We start from the raw sequence: 17,806 nt of genomic DNA, 5'->3' as shown, positions 1-17,806 counted from the left end.
TCATACCACTGTCCGTCGTTATACTACTTCGTCAAGTAATAGTATTTGGTTTCTAGTTGGATTATCGATCTTTGCAAGTGATTGATTTACCCATAATCCTCCTTTTGACGTCGACATTTAGGAAAAACAGACGCATTTTTAGCCATAGATTTATCTCCTGAAAAATCGACACCAATCTGACACATAAGTTGTTAAAAACCTTAATTTTTTAAAAACTGTTTCAAATAATTTTTATCAAGGATTTAATTGTCGTTTATTTTGACTCGATGGATACAATTGTTGAAGGGTCATGGCAAAATTATGATTCTTAGCAGACGGCATGGTCAGGTTTTGTCGTCATTCCGAGAAGAAAATAGATTACTTTTTCATCGAATTATTTCTAAATTCTATTTCCGATATGCAATTTTGACAATTTGAATTTAGTTTAAATTTAGAGCAAACTTCTAAATCTAAATTTAGCAATATTTTTGGTTGATTAGAGACGCACGTTAAAATATTAAGATGGCTGGATTATTGATTACTAAATAAAAAATAGTGTTTGTTTTACGATGGATAGGCCATTTGCAAATCTTATATTCATTTTTTCCCTCGTGCTTTGAGACACGATCGGCCACAGCAGAATCGGCAGATGTAATGGTTTTTTTTAACGTTTTTTCGTTGTTTTTGTTTGTTTCTTTTGCATTGTTTTAATTCTTACATAATTTATCATAGCATGTCTTTTTCAGTTTAAACTGCTTATGGTATCTGGTAGGAAGAGGCGACAATGTGGTCTACATCGGCTAGGAAAACTTTTTTGCGTTCAAACATTGATTGAGATTCCGGTGTCAACAGATCTATAGAGGGTCTAGTAGCAACAACTTTACACAGTTCAGAGGTTATGTCTATGACGATCGCTCCGTTATTCACGACCGATAATTCTACTTCAGCTAATGATAATCAGGTAATTTTTCAGTTTTTCAAAACTCATCTCCGTGTAGTATTAAGGACAATGATGAGCTTGAAAGAATTGTCGATAAGTTAAAACATTTCAGGAGAATATGTTGATCTGACCTTACCACTAGTTTATTCACAGGCCTCTTGTGGGGATAATTAGAAAGTAGTTATTTCACATGAACTTTTGATACCCCGGAAAGGAGGGGGGGGGTTCTCCCTATATTTTTGTATGTACGATTGTGACGCAAAAACAGGGTCCCTTATTTTCATGTCTTGCTGATAAGAACAGGGTTGTTTTTTTATGCCCTGCTGTCGGGAACAGGTTTATTTTTAAACAATCGATTTAAAAAGGACAGATTGGATACTGGATATTGACACAAGTATGTTTTTGCTTACTTAATAAACTGTTTGGTGACAGGTTTTATATTTCTGAACTAGTCTAGAAAATATAGGTCTCTGTCCAGAACAAGGTATACAGTTTCCGAGTGTGTCTAGAACAGGGTATACATTTTCGAATTCTAAGCATGTCTAGATCGAACAAGTGATTTTTTTCAATTTTTTTTTCTGGTTAGATCAGGGTATGATTTGGAAAGTGCTGTCGGCACAGTTATACCCGAAAAGATAGACAGTTACTTCCCCCTCCCCCAGAATATACACAGATAGGTACATTGTGTAACTGGACAGATGCGTTTTTTAGTCTATAATTTAGTATATTTTGTACTACTGCTCACTCGACTGTTTTTCAAGATTTACTCAAGTACATGCATAGTATACGGCTAGGCGCTAAGCGGTGCGCACTAGGATGGAAGTCGTACGATGAACAATATTGTCTCAGAATGTCACAGGATCCAGCTGGTTCCTGGGCTTTCGTTGACCCTGACTTATGGCTGCTCAATATGTATCCTCCGTCTAGTATTGGTATTGGCAATAAGTATGGGGTGCTTAAAATGTTACGCATTCAATTAACAAAGTTCATGCGTGAATCAATCAGGTGCTTATACTCATTCTTGTTTAAGATGCTTTGATCAGCACCCACTTATGATTCAGTGCCCCAGACAAGACTGTTGACCTGAAGGCAGGCAAATGTAAGATTGAAGCAAATTAGACCTCAGTTTAGACCGAGATTTAAGGCTCGTGTATGCAACTCGTTGCAGTATCCCATCAATACGAACTCGTATACTGGGCAAAATATGAAGTGAATTTTTAGCAAATGCAATTACAATTGATCTTAAAGAGATATCAAATTGAGAATGTTTGTGACATTTATCTTATGTTTAATTTTGTATAGAATTTGGATTGTATTGATTTCGAATCCAAACTGATGTATCATCTATTGGATAAAGGGTGGACTCCATTAAACACAACTGAATTAAAAGAATGCAACTTGGGGGTTATACAAAAGTGTAGATTCCTAGCTCCGGCTGAGGGGTTTACTTTTGGCTTAAGGTTATCATATGAACTACCGCAAATAAATTTAATGTCTTAAGCCCGGAAATTCGTATTATGTGAAAATCAATCAAGAGCTGGGATCGGATACTTTTAATCTTATTAAATTGTTAAATGTTAATTTGATCCTCTTAATTTAGCAACAATTTTTTTTTATTATTTATTAAGAATATATTAAAATCAAGCACTATATTTGATAATTAACAGCAAATATCAAAACAAAGTTAGTAAGGATGTTGATTCGTCCTCTAGTATTGTTATTAAAGAGTAAATATATTCAGATTCGAGCGTTGTATATTCCAGGCTCAATTAATGCAGGTGCAGATTCTCTGTCTCCTTTTCGGGTGATCCGTTCCCGTTCATTGGGACTGGAAGCATTTATTATACCAGACATTCCTAATATGAACTTTCATATGGTCATTTCGAAACTGGAATAGGCTTTCAAATAAACAATTCGGTAGTGATAGTACAGAAAAGTTTACCCGGGCTTTAAATTTGTTAAACAGTTTCAGGAAAGATTTTGGTCTTGCCAAAGTATGGCTCCTTGCTGGACATTGTTGCTCTTACTGCATATATGTTAAATTAGGTTTGCTTATTCAACAATACGTACACATCGATCAGGCTTGTTCGGGCTTAGCATTTACAATAAGCTAAATGATTATGAAGACTTTACTAAAAATTAATAGTAAGCAATGGTTTTGAGCGTTCAAGGTTGCTTCAGAGGGACACTAGGCTGACTTTTTAAGAGAAATATTGCATCGTATTTTGTCAATATTATCAGGTATACGAAGTTCTGCATACAAAGCTAGGCTTTTCCAAGCGGTTTTTTACTGGCTTGACGTGGTATTTTTATCATGGTTCGGGAGTTAACAGTTCAAAATATGAGCAATGCATGTTCTACATATCATGCTTTAAACAAGAATGATGTCAAAATTTACAAGAAATATGTAGAAATTCATTTGGTTTCATCTAAGACCGATCAGTTTGGTAGAAGGTTACCTATACACATTCCTGCGCACTTAGGCAATTTGTCCAGTGGCTTTTTTTGCTTTACTATTTGCCAGATAGACTTGCAGTAGGTGGACCGCTATTTTGTCTTTTGATGGTTAGTTAGTTTGACTAAATACCAATTTTCTGCAATACTCAAAATATCTATACATGCTTTAGGTATTAAATATTCTCGTTGTTCGTCGAACTCATTCAACATAGGTATGGACCTATAATGGTTTTCTTCTATAAATTGTGACTTGGATGGAGATTTGTCTCTTGGCACTCATACCACATCTTCCTATATATATATATATATATGGAGATAGCATGTATCGTTGATGGATTATCCAATAAAAATATTTGGGTCGTTTGAAAGCGGGTGCATATTTGCGTTACATAATTATACGAATTCCCATTTAATTGTGTGTATGTTGCTGTTTCTCCTATAAGGGTTTGGATTGTTTGGTCGTCAATTATTAAGAATGTGTTTTTGGAAGCAAGACAACGACCGGGAAGAGCGAACATTTGATGGTAGGTTTGTTTTTACCGATGGATTAACTATCTCTAAGGTGAAGAATCGCATTGATATAATGCGAAGATTTGAAGATCCTCTCAGCTATATTATAGTGCACAGTGGGAAATGATATATATAAGATATCAAACTAGGTTACTTTCATTATTAGCTTGTTCAATTTATGTCAAGGTTATATATTGATTTGCCTGATACAACTTGATTTGGTCTCAAGTTTTATTGCCCAGACTGCAATGACGGTCTTCAAACAATGGGAATTGTAATGTATGGACAAGTGCAGGCGTCTGTTAAACAGCTCCATTGTTGTCCACATGACAAAGCATGGATGTTACATTCGATATCCCTACATAAAAGCTAAACACGAGTCTCTAGCAGAAGATGGGGTGTATTTTACAAAGAGAAGAACATTTTTTTCTGAACTTAATACAGGAAGCCCTAGAAACAATAATTTCTAGTAAGACGGGTAGCATTACTTTTCCAGACGACTATTCCATGCTTTGACTCGTTGTCAGTAACAAATGCCTATATATGATCTTAGTGAACAGTTAAACGAAACATCGGCGTTATTGGGTTGTTTTATAAATAATACAAATAGTTGCTTGTTAATTTACAATTTATTCCATATAATGGCATATTCATTTATCAGAAATTATTTTAATCAAATTTTGCTGGAAATGGCACAGCTATGCGCAGCTCCCCCCAATTTTATTGGCGGTTGACGGTTCTGTGAAAATTTTAACTGTAGGCTAAAATTGTCGCAGCACCGCCAATTTGGCAGATTTCGCTGCGCTTAGATAACATATTTGCAGTTTACAGACTTATTGTAATCGTATGATAGCATTAGCCTCTGATTTCCAGGGTTAATAGCTTATCTTGAACTTCCCCTTTTCATATATGGTCTGCCACCTCAAACATATTCGGCGATCATCATATAACATTTTCAAAGACACATATGCATTTTTATCAGTTAATTTTAGTTCAAAGATCTACATGTATCACAAATTGCATTTCATATAATAGTACATATATCATATCACAAATTGCATTTCATATAATAGTGCATATATCATATCACAAATTGTATTTCATATAATAGTACATATCATATCTGTTAATATATGCTGTGGCCATTTCCTGCCAATAACAATCTTGTTATTTTTTATGAGCATCTAAGATAATCTGTGATATCTGTAACGGACAACACATTACTAAACCTGCAGAACATTGGTGTCCAGAATGTGAAGAAGCAATGTGTTCCGAATGTCTTACACATCACAGTATATCTAAACTTTCCAGAAATCATGAAGTCATTAGTGTAGAAAACTATAGACAATTGCCACCAACTATATCTAAGATTACCCAAGACTGCGACGAACACAGCTATAATGTCCGTTTCATGAAAGTCTCTGTTGCGCCAACTGTATCATAACAAGTCACAATGACTGCACAGGGCTTATGGCGGTTGAAGAACTTATAAAAATATCAAAAAGTTCAGTGGTCATTCATGAAATAGATGAAGACGTGAAAGATATTAAAAAGAATATTCAATTGGTAGTCGACGGCAGAAGAAAAGGTTTGAAGACAGTACAAGAAGAAAGACAATGTTTTTCTGAGGAAGTGAAAAATAAACCAGATGGAAGAAAATTCTAGTACTAAACTAGAAGATTCTGAGAACGAAATCAAATCCCAAATAAACAAACTGCTATCAGTGTTGTCGAAGAAATAGAAAGCTGTAGAAATCCTTGAAGGAAACGTGTTAGCAATCAAGAATTACGCGACGGACCTTCAAAGTTTTTTTGGGAATTCGAACATTGAAGACAGAGATTGCAAAACATTAAGAGTCCGCTGACGTCAGAAGTATGCAGTAGATTCATTTAGAATATAAGGCTTGTGATATAGTTTCTTCAGTTCTATCGAATAAAACGTTTGGTGTGTCTGTGGAGAAAACAAGCTCGATCGTCATACTATGATCTGAGAAAGAAAAACAGGCACAAATAATGTCTCTGGTACAAAGACAACCAAAGAAAATCGATGAACTTAATGTACATTTACTTTAAAAAAAAAACACAAAAAAAAAACTAGCAGAAATAGATAATGTTGTAGTGAATGGTTGCACGATTTCACCAAATGGGAACATGCTTTTCGTAAATCATCTAAAGAACAGTTTATTATCTTGAAAGAAAACGAAAAATTAGTCAAAACCGTAAATTGTACCAACATCATATACGGTGTGGCTCGTATATCTAACGATTCAGTAGCAGTTACAAAAGGAGACTCCGTAGAATTAATTTGTACAAATACAGAAAAGGTAGATATTTCTTTTATTCCTGATGAAGTTGTATACTTTGAATCAGTTTTAATGTGGTCATTAAATACAATAGGAATTCAGCGTGTTGACTTAGAAAAAGGTAAAGTTATAACTGTAGTTCATGACGGAAACATGCCGTCATACACGTATCTTACAACAAATGGAAAATATTTTTATCACGCGAACTGTGACACAAGTGTCGTTACGTGCTCTAAAATGAACGGAGAGAAAATTTGGGATTTTCAAGATAAATCAAGAATAAAAAGTCCATATGGGATTACAATTGACAATGATTCTAATATTTACGTTGCATCATATGGTACCAACAGCATTGTGGTGCTCTCACAAGATGGAAAATCTGAAGATGAAATACACAAACAAAGAGAAATATTTTACGACAAAAGTAGAAATCATTTATTGGTAGCGAACGAAAAAAGAACTGTTTTCCTTTATGGTGTTTCATAATTATTCCTTTAATTCTGATACCTTGGACACTGACCTATTATTTTGTGTTCTTGATAAATATAATAACGATAATCTTTATTCATGTACTCCAAAAGTTTTATGAGAATATTATCTATTTTTGTTTACCTCTTAGAAACTATATTCCTAAGAGTATAATAGGAGCATTTCAAAACGTCTGTTGAATAGCAGTATACTTGGTAAGCTATGATTCAAATATCTACTTCACATCCGAAATATTAACATTACAATATTTTACTTTATACTGAAAATTGATGACGATGTGCTAGTTTCTTGGTTTTTGACATATAGCTCTTCAGCGGTTTCGGTACTTATACATTTTTGGATTTTAAAAAGTTTGGCTTTAAGCATTCCTGATGAAGGTTAATTCAGAAAAGCAGACGCAAGACATTATTAAAAGTGTTGTTTTCAATTGTTTACCTTTGTTATTTAATTTTTTTTTCAAATCGTGACTATGCAGTATGGGATTAACTAGTTGTTGAAGGCCATACGGTGACCTTTAGTTATTGACCTTTATGTCATTTCGTTACTGGGGAAGTGTTGTCTCATTGGCAATTATACCACATCTTCATTTTTGTGTGCATAAAAAGAAGTTTGTAACGGTATGTTTAATATATCAGTATTATTCCCTAGTAGGTGAGATGAAACATTTCAAAATGCTATAGTGAATATTTTAGATGTTTTAAAAAACTCAACACTAATACCAGGCTTTAAATTTGCATTTCAGAAGTTTCGTCTAAAAAGTTAAAAATGTAAATGATTTAAATGATGTTTTTAAAGCACTTGATCGGTGACGTTGATGATGGACTACCAGTTTCCGGGAGTATCATAGCTCAGTTGTCAGAATTTATAACAATTTTGTCTAAACGTATCCCGTTTTTTTAGCTCACCTGACCCAAAGGGCCAAGTGAGCTTTTATCATCACTTGGCGTCCGTCGTCCGTCGTTAACTTTTACAAAAATCTTTTCCTCTAAAACTACTGAGCCAAACTTAACCAAACTTGGCCACAATCATCATTTAGGTATCTTGTTTAAAAAATGTGTCCGGTGACCCGGCCAACCAACCAAAATGGCCGCCATGGGTAAAAATAGAACAAAAGGTGAAATGTAGATTTTGGCTTATATCTATATTATAAAGAGCAAATCTAACATGGGAGTAAGATGGTTTATCAGGTCAAGATCCATCTGCCCTGAAATTTTTAGATGAATCGGGCAACCCGTTGTTGGGTGACTGCCCCTAAATTGGTAATTCTAAGGAAATTTTACAGTCTTCACGCTGAACTGCTAAATCTACAGGCCCGCAGCTCAATTTTTGAAAATTTTTAGTTAGATTCTGTTGACCTGTAGGTCTGATTTTGACAGGCCCGAGAGCAATTTTACCAGCCTGGGCTGCCTGGGCTGCCACTCGTCGTGAAGACTGATTTTACCGTTTTTGGTTATTATCTTGAATATAATTATAGATATGGATGAACTGTAAACATCAATAATGTTCAGCAAAGTAAGATCTACAAATAAATCAAATGTTCAAAATGGTCAGTTGACCCCTTAAGGTGATATTGCCTTTATTGGTCAATTTTTAACAATTTTTCGTAAATTTTTGTAATCTATTACAAATATCTTCTCTAGAACTAATAATACAATTTAACCAAACTTGTCCACAATCATCATTAGGATATCTATGTTTAAAAATGTGTCCGATGACTACGCCCGCGAACCAATATGGCTGATATGGCTAAAAATAGTTCATAGGGTAAAATGCAGTTTTTGGCTCATTTCTCTGTAACCAAAGCATTTAGAGCCAATCTGACAAAGATACAACTGTTCATTAGGCCAATATCTATGTGCCCCCTAAAATTTAAAGACCAATCAGGTTTGGTTTCTTCCCCTGAACTAGTCATTTTTAAGAAAATTTTGTCACTTTTGGTTATTATCTTGAATATTATTATAGTGATAAACTATATACAGCAATCATGCACAACAAAGTAAGATCTACAAATAAGTCGACATAACCAAAATGGTCAATTGACCCCTTAAGGAGTTATTGCCCTTTATAGTCAGTGTTTAACATTTTTCATTAATTTTTGTTAATTTTTACAAAATATTTTCCACTGTAACTACTGGCCCAAGCTCATTATAGAAAAAAATAATTGTCAGCAGCAAGAATGCTCAGTAAAGTAAGATCTACAAACCCACCATCACCAAAACACAACTTTGTCATCAATCCATCTGCGTCCTTTGTTTCTAAGCACATAGACCAAGGTGAGTGACACAGGCTCTTAAGAGTCTCTAGTCGAATTAACCAATTATAAAGAAAGTTAGGTTTCAACTTTCTCAGGCAAAGTTCACCTTATATGGTCTTTGCTACTAACTTTTGTAGGTTCTTTTTGGGTACTAGTATATAGCTCTTCGACTGTTATGGTTTATCTATAACAGTTCTTAGATTAGTTGAAAATAGTTCTTTAATCAAGGCAATCATCGGCATTGTAATATTCGTCTTTGAGCGATCTTAGTGAAGGCACATCTAGAAAGGCGCTACGAACTTATCAAATTTATAAAGTGATGATTTCGATTTTTTGGGATCAATAAATATCATTAATATATTTATCGAACAAATTTAAAACAAGAATATGTAAGAACTTACTATCATTTTTTAAATTGTAAGTGTTTTTTTATTGTAAGACATAGAGGTATGTTAAATCTTGATAAAAATTATCATTGATCTTATCAAGGATTAAGAGCAAAAAGGTTCTATCTGCATTTTTCATAGTTTTGAGAAAATCAAGTTTTAAGTTTTGAAACTATCTGAATATTAAGATTCTCGTCAAAGTGGGTTAATAATTGACACATATGTCAGGAAGATATAGAAATACAACTAAATTCACATTCTTAAATCGGTGATCGACCCCCATACCCCTTAAATATTTTGCACCTTGCATAACTAGGTCAATATATTTTGCCTCACTCTTAAAAGAGGCAGTAGCAGTCCTAATTGGTTTAACCAATGCAATGAGAAAAACTTTTAACTTTTCGATACTTATGATTTAATCAGCAACCTTATGTGTATATTATCTTCATTTTTCGACCTTTTTATATATTACAAAGTTTGTTGATAGTGATACATTTTAGGCGGCGACATTTCCCCTACCACTCATTACATGTAGTTAGAAAATTGAAAGTACTGACTGTTTACACTTGATTGAAGGGAGATTATCTGATTTTATACACGTCAGGTAAATATACGTTTTACCTCGTGATTCTGTTCCATCTAATCGTGGAAAAAAATCACTGTCCAAGTAATAAGAAGACAGGTCAAATATTTCTATGACTGATATTGACCATGTCTAAAATTTCGTTTTCTGTACTGAAGTCAAATACCCAATGTGAACAAAAACGAAGATCATGATTAATTGCTTAATGACTTTTGACGTGGACAATACGCTATATGTATGGACCTGTTCTGATTTTATTGACAAGGAAGAAATCTACCAATATATTCCGGCAGCCACAAAATAGCCAAAACTGATGATTAAACACGTTAAGCACCAAAAAAAAATAAACCAAATAATCTTTAAATGTCAGAAAAGTCGTCCGATCTGTTACCGATTGTGATCATGGCAGGCGATTAATGCATACTGGATGTGCTTATTCTGCCGAAGCACTCGATCGTGTAATTTATGGAATTGATATGATGCACTCTTTTTGTAAGGCCCCGCAAAAAAGTTTTCGGGGCCATATTGTTTTTTCCGTTGCCATCATACCGCTACAAACCATTATACGCAATTTGTTTTATATAGATATTTGGCTACATTTTGGTATGTTAGTTTACCCTGATGGGTTACAGATCAAGTTAAAGTTTCTTTACGCTCTGCTGATTTTTGCCAACAATGGGTTTTGGACTTTGAAAATTACAGTTATAGGTTTCATTTTGTAAATACAGCTGTTTCTCAAACCACGCCTTTTTATGGGAGATTTAGAATATTCATAGATAATTAATTTTGTTTACATACTGGTTCCCAGTTCTGATCTGTAGGTTGTATTTCATAAAGACATAACTTGTGAATGTTACCAGTAAATATACATGTGAATGTTGTTTATATTGAATTGTGTGGTAACCCTACAGTCGAGGTAGCGGTAGTTAAGAAATTAAGAGGGTGTCCATGGAAAAAACAGGCAGTGGATGGCACATGACATATTTTGTTTTCAAAATTTGTTCATCTATTTCATATCACAAATTCATTCTTTCTCAAAGTTAAATTGTGTTTTTATATTAACTGCAACAAATAAAGAGAAAAAAAATACATAGAAAGCACTGAAAATTCATTGAAAAGGGGAGATAACTCTTCATTTTGTACAAAATTTTGTTGCATTGTTAGTGAACTTTAAAATCATTTTCTGAGCCATCCACTGTTGATTCAAAACTATCTTTGACATATATATCCTTTGCATGATATAAACATTGCATTGGAACCAAAAATAGTGGGGAAAAATGATGTTGTGTCACCCATATCATAGGATTTGCCTGATATTTACTTGGACAGCCTCTTCAGTGTTAAATTAAATTGCCGAGTTTAAGTTACATCTGCTTTTAAAAACTAACCTTGCAGAAAAAAAAATGATTGTAAGATCTGCAGTTGCAAGATTTCACCAAATAGGAACATGATAATCGCATGAGAACGAGCTTATTATTGTGAAAGAAAACGGAAAATTAGTCAACATCATCAATTGTATTAACATCTTATATGTATCGCTTGTATGTCTAACGAATCATTAGTAGTTGTTAAGGAAAAATCCAAAGAAGTAATTAATAAAGATACAGAAAAGGTAGATACGTGCTTCAAACTTTCTTCTTATCCTGATGGGGTAGTATACTTTGAAACGGTATTAATTTGGTCATTATATGGAGTTGGAATTCAGCGTGTTGATTTGGAAAAGGGTGATGTTATAACTGTGGTTGAGGAAAAACACATGCCGGTATGGACGTATTTAACAACAGATGGTAAACATTTCTATCATGCAAGAAAAAAAAGTGTTGTAACGTGCTACAAAATGAATGGAGAGAAAATTTGGAAATTTAATGACGACTCAAAAATAAAAAGTCCATACGGGATTACAATTGACAATGATTCTAATATCACCAGACGGGAAACATGATAGACAGCTTCTCTGCTCTAATGATGGAATAAAAAAACCTAGAGGTATATTTTACGATTATCACAAAAGTAGAAAGTATTTATTGGTAGCGAACGAAGAGGGAACTGTTTTCCTTTATTCTGTTTCATAATTTTAAAACTTTTTATATTTATTTATAGAAGAATTAAAGTTGACAAGGCTCTAATTGCAGATCATATATATTTTTAGTACAGATTTAAAAGTTTCCCAATTATCCTCATACCATGATATTTTTACCATTTACAAGTTTTCCTCGCATTTTTTATTCACAACTTGCAAACTTATAGTGTTAATTTATCTACTTATAAGTTTTCCGTAATTGTCATTAATTTTCCAAAACGATTTTAATTAGATATAGTTTGCACTAAAACATTTCAGTTATCATAATTGTTTTTCCCCCGTTTTTTCGTTTAATTTGATAATAACGTGTGATTTTAGAAAAATCTTTGAATGGTTTAATGTGTGGTGATGCTCAACCTCAGACATTGCATTTTATTTATCAAACACATCTTCTAACATTGAGGATATCAATCTACATAAATATCTCTTCAGTGATGCTCGAGGCCAAATTATATAAAAGTTTAAAACTGGAGAGAAAAAATGAGTGATAAAACATGTAAAACCAAACAGGACTAAAAACAATAAAGTAGGGGACCTTATTTATCTGGGTATCGAAAATAGGCAGAATAGAAACAATACTTTGTTCTCAAGTTTTCCAAACCTATCAATTTTAAATAAAATCTATGGCTACCTATATGTAAAAACAAGTTTGGTATATAGAAAGTAATATACATGTTTGTTAGACATCTGCTTGGTCCATATGAACTTGACCTCATTTCATCGGTCAGTGATAGCATTTTGTGATCTTGTTTATTTCTTAGACACTATAATCAATAGTTCAACATTATTTCGCGAAAGATCGTGTCTTTCAGTTAAAATACATTTGGCATTGATATCAGTCTATATAAAAAAAAACAAAATGTGGTATGATTGCCAATGAGACAACTGTCCACAAGAGACCAAAAATGACACAGACATTAACAACTATATTAGGCCACCGTACGGCCTTCAACAATGAGCAAAAACCATACCGCATAGTCAACTATTAAAGGCCCCGATATGACAAAGTAAAACAATTTAAACGTGAAAACTAATGGCCTTATTTATATAAAAAATTAACAAAAAACAAATATGTAACACATAAACAATGGACAACCATTGAATGTCTTCTGTTGATCAGCTTCAATTATTGCAAGTATATATGTTGCTGCTTTAGGTTAGGAATGTAAGGTATATAAGGTGTGCACGTATCCTTGAACGTTTAGTCAATTATCAAATACTGTTTGTAAGACGTATTGGGGTGATTTTCTCTCTGTCTGTCTGGCATGGTTTGTCTGACTCATTGTCAAATATGTTAACGTTTTGTTTAGCGTAGAAAATATGTGGTTCTCGACTCCTAGGAGTCGAGATTAAGAATTGAACGATGGACACTAACGGCGTGAATTTTTCTTGCTACCTGATTGGAAGATATCACGAGACGTGAATAATTAAAATTTATTGATTGGTTAGGACAATCCAAACCAAGTAAATGTCCTTCAATCCCGTAGAGTATCGGATTTGTCGTCTCTATTTTAGCAATTAGATTTTACGTAGGTAACTTTTATCTATAAATAGACGAATCTTCTGTTAAACGATACTACAAGTTCATAACGTGTGACCTCACGTGTGTGGTAAAATTTGTTGATTGATGCACGTGGCTATTCTAGTAAATGAATTAATCTACAAAGCGAGAGCTCTTTCCATTTTCATCAGCTAAGAGTCGAATTTAGCACTTTTTGAAAGGCTATCGCTTGTACAATTTCTAGCAGTGAAATGTCGGCTATTTTTAGGAAAAAGAAAGATAATTGTAATTAAATTAACGATATCACATTTACTGGGTATAATGCGCATTTCGACAACTAAGATTTCTACATAGAATCTTATTGCCGAAATATTTTGAATTTCAAACTTAATATAAAAACAGAAAATTAAGCGGATTGAACCAGAAAAGGCTACAAAAATAAATTAGATAGATACTTGAATAGCAAAAGAAACTAGCAAGACAAAATCTTTAAAACAAACAAGCATGACATGGCAAAAAGGTCAATCAATACCTTATTGAAGTGTTTCCGCTGGAATCAAAATTTTTAAAATGTTTTACGTTTTATATTATCTTGGAAATGTTAAATATAGATACACACTTTGAATCTTTAAATAGCACAAATGATTAGTAAGACAAGATTTATCAGAGGGAGACCATTGATAAGGGTGATTGGCCTCAGTTGACTCTATATGTTCGAATAAATTTGGACATAGTCTATATATAAATAAAAATGATTAGCAAGACGAGATCAATAAAAATAAGATTTTTGGCATGATTTATTTTCTTATTCACAAAATTATATATGAATAAAATTGATAAGCAAGACGAGATCAATAAAAATAAGATTTTTGGCATGATTTATTTTCTTATTCACAATGTTAAAGAAGGTCCACTGTGAAGGAAGCACTTAGAAATATATATATATAGGTAGTCGACATAGATTCGTTCGAGCCTCTATTCTCACAAGACAGCCATACACATTTTTTGACGAAAAGAAGTCTTCATATATCTCGAATGTTATGCCTCCTCAGTACATTTCGATTGCTTGAATAAACAATGTATTCGTTTGCAAATAATTTTAAAATTCGCAACCGATTTAACGACGTAATGGATTTTCTACGAATTTTCGATGATTTGTGAAAATTAAGCGATGGTTTTAAATGCATTATTATTTGCCCTTACTATTGTATCGTATGCCTCTATCCTTATTTTCAAAACTATATAACAACCAAGTATAACCAAATTCTTATTTGAATTACAGTACTAATAATATACCAATAAGATAAAATAGGGAACTACCATGCAAAGATATAGACTTAGTGGTGGTAAAACATGTACAGTTTCTAACTTACAGTATCAAATGCGCTTTCCGACAATTATTGTTTGTTATATAAAGGTACAGGAGCTGATAAGGCCAGAATGTAGTAAAAGTAAAACCAAACTTGAACAAGAAATGCAATACAGAGACATGCATGAGGGATATTCGTATTCCTAATGAATTGCCAAATTTAATTTTTAAAGCAAAGTTTCATAAACCAATATCCGCATTACAATGATAATACTCGGTCAGTACTATTTCCTTCGGAGTTCGGTACTTTTGTTATTTTACTTTTTATACATAATGTTGCCGATTTTTTTTTTGTCAAATGAGATTTAAAGAGTTAGAAATCAAAATGATAAACATGTTCTCTGAAGATGCATTTTCAAATGATTGAATTTAGTTTTGTGTTATCAAAATTGACAACTACATGTACGCTAAAATTTGAATATCTTACTTCATGGTGTACACATTATCACAACACAGTGAACACATGGGTCGATAGTAATCTAGTGACCCCAAACTCGTTACCGGTAGGGGCATCGGTGGTCAAGTGTTTAAGTATTCAAACCATTGCATTACTAGCCTGTTAGTACAGATGGTGCAGGGGCGGATGCAGGAATTTTCGAAAGGGGGGGGTGCTAACCCAGGGCACCCAGGGCAAAGGGGGGGGGGGTGCAAAACATATGTCCCGATACAAATGCATTGATCGGCAAAAATAAAGGGGGGTGCGCACCCCCGGAACCCCCCCCCCCCCCCTGGATCCGCCACTGTGGTGTGAGCTCGAATACCGCACGTGATAGATGCATTCGACTCCAATCTTAATTGACTTGGTTTGCCAGTTTTCCTGAATAAGGATGACGGTTCTCCCCAGGCACTCAGGCTTACTCCACCAATAAACACTAACGGCACCGAAATTAGCCTTTAGTGCTGAACTATTCTGTTAGAAAATTAGTAATTGAACAATTTTCTGAGAACAAACGATTTGCTGCTGAACATATTCAAAACAATATGCCCACGAGAGCTAATGGCGGTAATGTACCACTGTATATAAACCACAAACGAAAATTGTTATATATTTACAAAATAACAAACTGATAAAGATTTCTACAAGAATTCGTGTCATTCCGGGGCATAAAATAGCTGTTTATGTAGTATTGGTTTTGGTTATTGTTGAAGGCCGTACGGTGATCTATAGTTATTTACTTCTATTCTATGTCATTAAGTCATTGGCAACCGGGCCACATCTTCTTATTTTTATAGTAGGTTATGAATGTTCTTGTTTGCCGCTTATCCTGAAACATTGTATAAAAGTACGGTAATCAAACGGTTGATTTTTTTGGTTATTATGCGTCTTGCAAAAGTAACAAAAAATCATTCCTAAGTTATGTCGACAATTTACAATGTAACAGCTGATATTCATCCGAGGAGAAATATTTTTGCTTGTAAATAATGCGCTTGTTTGATTATACTTATTCATTTTGCAAGAATAAATGAAATTAATTAATGTAAAGAACTCGCACCGGTGTAAGAACTTGTAAGCTGATTTTTCCTGCTTCCGCGTTTTCCACGTGAAAGCTATCTTTTTTTTTTTGGTATAATATTTGTTTTATATATTATCTACAATCGGTTTAATACATATTAAGTTCAAAAAATATTTTAAATACACGACAGAAAAATCGTCGTTTCAGGTCATCCATGGATCAAAATGGTTGAATTGTTTTTATGGCAGAATAGATATAACTACAATTCACATGCTAAATATTCGCTTTTGCATTTGTTTGTCGTTTTAATATATGATGTTATTTAAGAGAAAAAATAACCTTCGAAAGAATTATTTTTATTTACGTTTTTTGATGGGATAAATAAGAAGAAATTAACACATGACATTGGTAAAATCTCTTTGTTTTTGCTGTGCTATAATCTGGATAATGCACAGCAAAGGTGTGCATTAACTACCTCGGATATACTGCACAGTTCAAATCTATTTTTACCTTTAGGGGCGGTTCCTAGATTTTGAAAGGGGCGTTATTCTATCAAATTAAAAAAAAATATATCACCGAGTGTAGCGAGACTAAAAACAATATTGACGATTTTAAGGCAAAACACGAGACTTTGTCCAATCCTAGGGTGAACGACATGTTCATCCCCACCCCGAATCCGCCATCTGCCTTGAAATTACGACACAATTGAACTTTGTACAAACATCGTAGTTTCAAAATAGGAAAAAAGAAAGGTTTCTCATTATTCTTTTTTTTTACATCTTAGCTTGAACATAAAATGTTTTATTATATTTTGCGTACAACATAAATCTTAAATCAGTGTTTTAAAGATAGTTAAAACATTTTTTGGTAATTTCCGCCAAAAAAGAAATGTATATAAGAATATCCAAATAAAAGAAATCTGATTTGGATTAGTTTTAGACTCAATGGAATTTATAACGACTTTTTGAATATCTATTCCCCATATTTTTGGATCGAATTTAAAGGGGATTATATTTAAGTTTGTTTGAAAACAGGGAGATCAATCAGACTTCATTTAGATGGACGTGTCTTAAAAATTAGTACAGTAGATACAAAGAAATTTGGGGAAGGGGGGAGTATAACATTGGAAAGAGAAACGTATTTTCTGTTTATTCAACATTAAAAATTTAGGTTATATAACTAACATCTTCCTCGGTCTATCTTTCTCTATTAAAGCATATCATTGATGGAAAGAAATTCAAAAGCAATTAATCTAAACTCAATAACCCTTCCGGTTATGATTTTTTTTTCACACAACGATTTGAAAGTACTCGATTTGTCAAAGTCTTAAACGTCACTTATTAAATAAAAATGGGAATAGATTTAACAGAAACATTAAAAAACAAGAATGTGTCCACAGTACACGGATGCCCCACTCGCACTATCATTTTCTATGTTTAGTGGACCGTGAAATTGGAATAAATTCTCTAATTTGGCATTAAAATTAGAATAATTTATTTATT

The sequence above is a fragment of the Mytilus galloprovincialis genome, chromosome 4 (genome assembly GCF_965363235.1).
Source record: "Mytilus galloprovincialis chromosome 4, xbMytGall1.hap1.1, whole genome shotgun sequence".
In the NCBI taxonomy this organism is placed as follows: Eukaryota; Metazoa; Mollusca; class Bivalvia; order Mytilida; family Mytilidae; genus Mytilus; species Mytilus galloprovincialis.
This window is presented reverse-complemented; position numbering follows the sequence as displayed.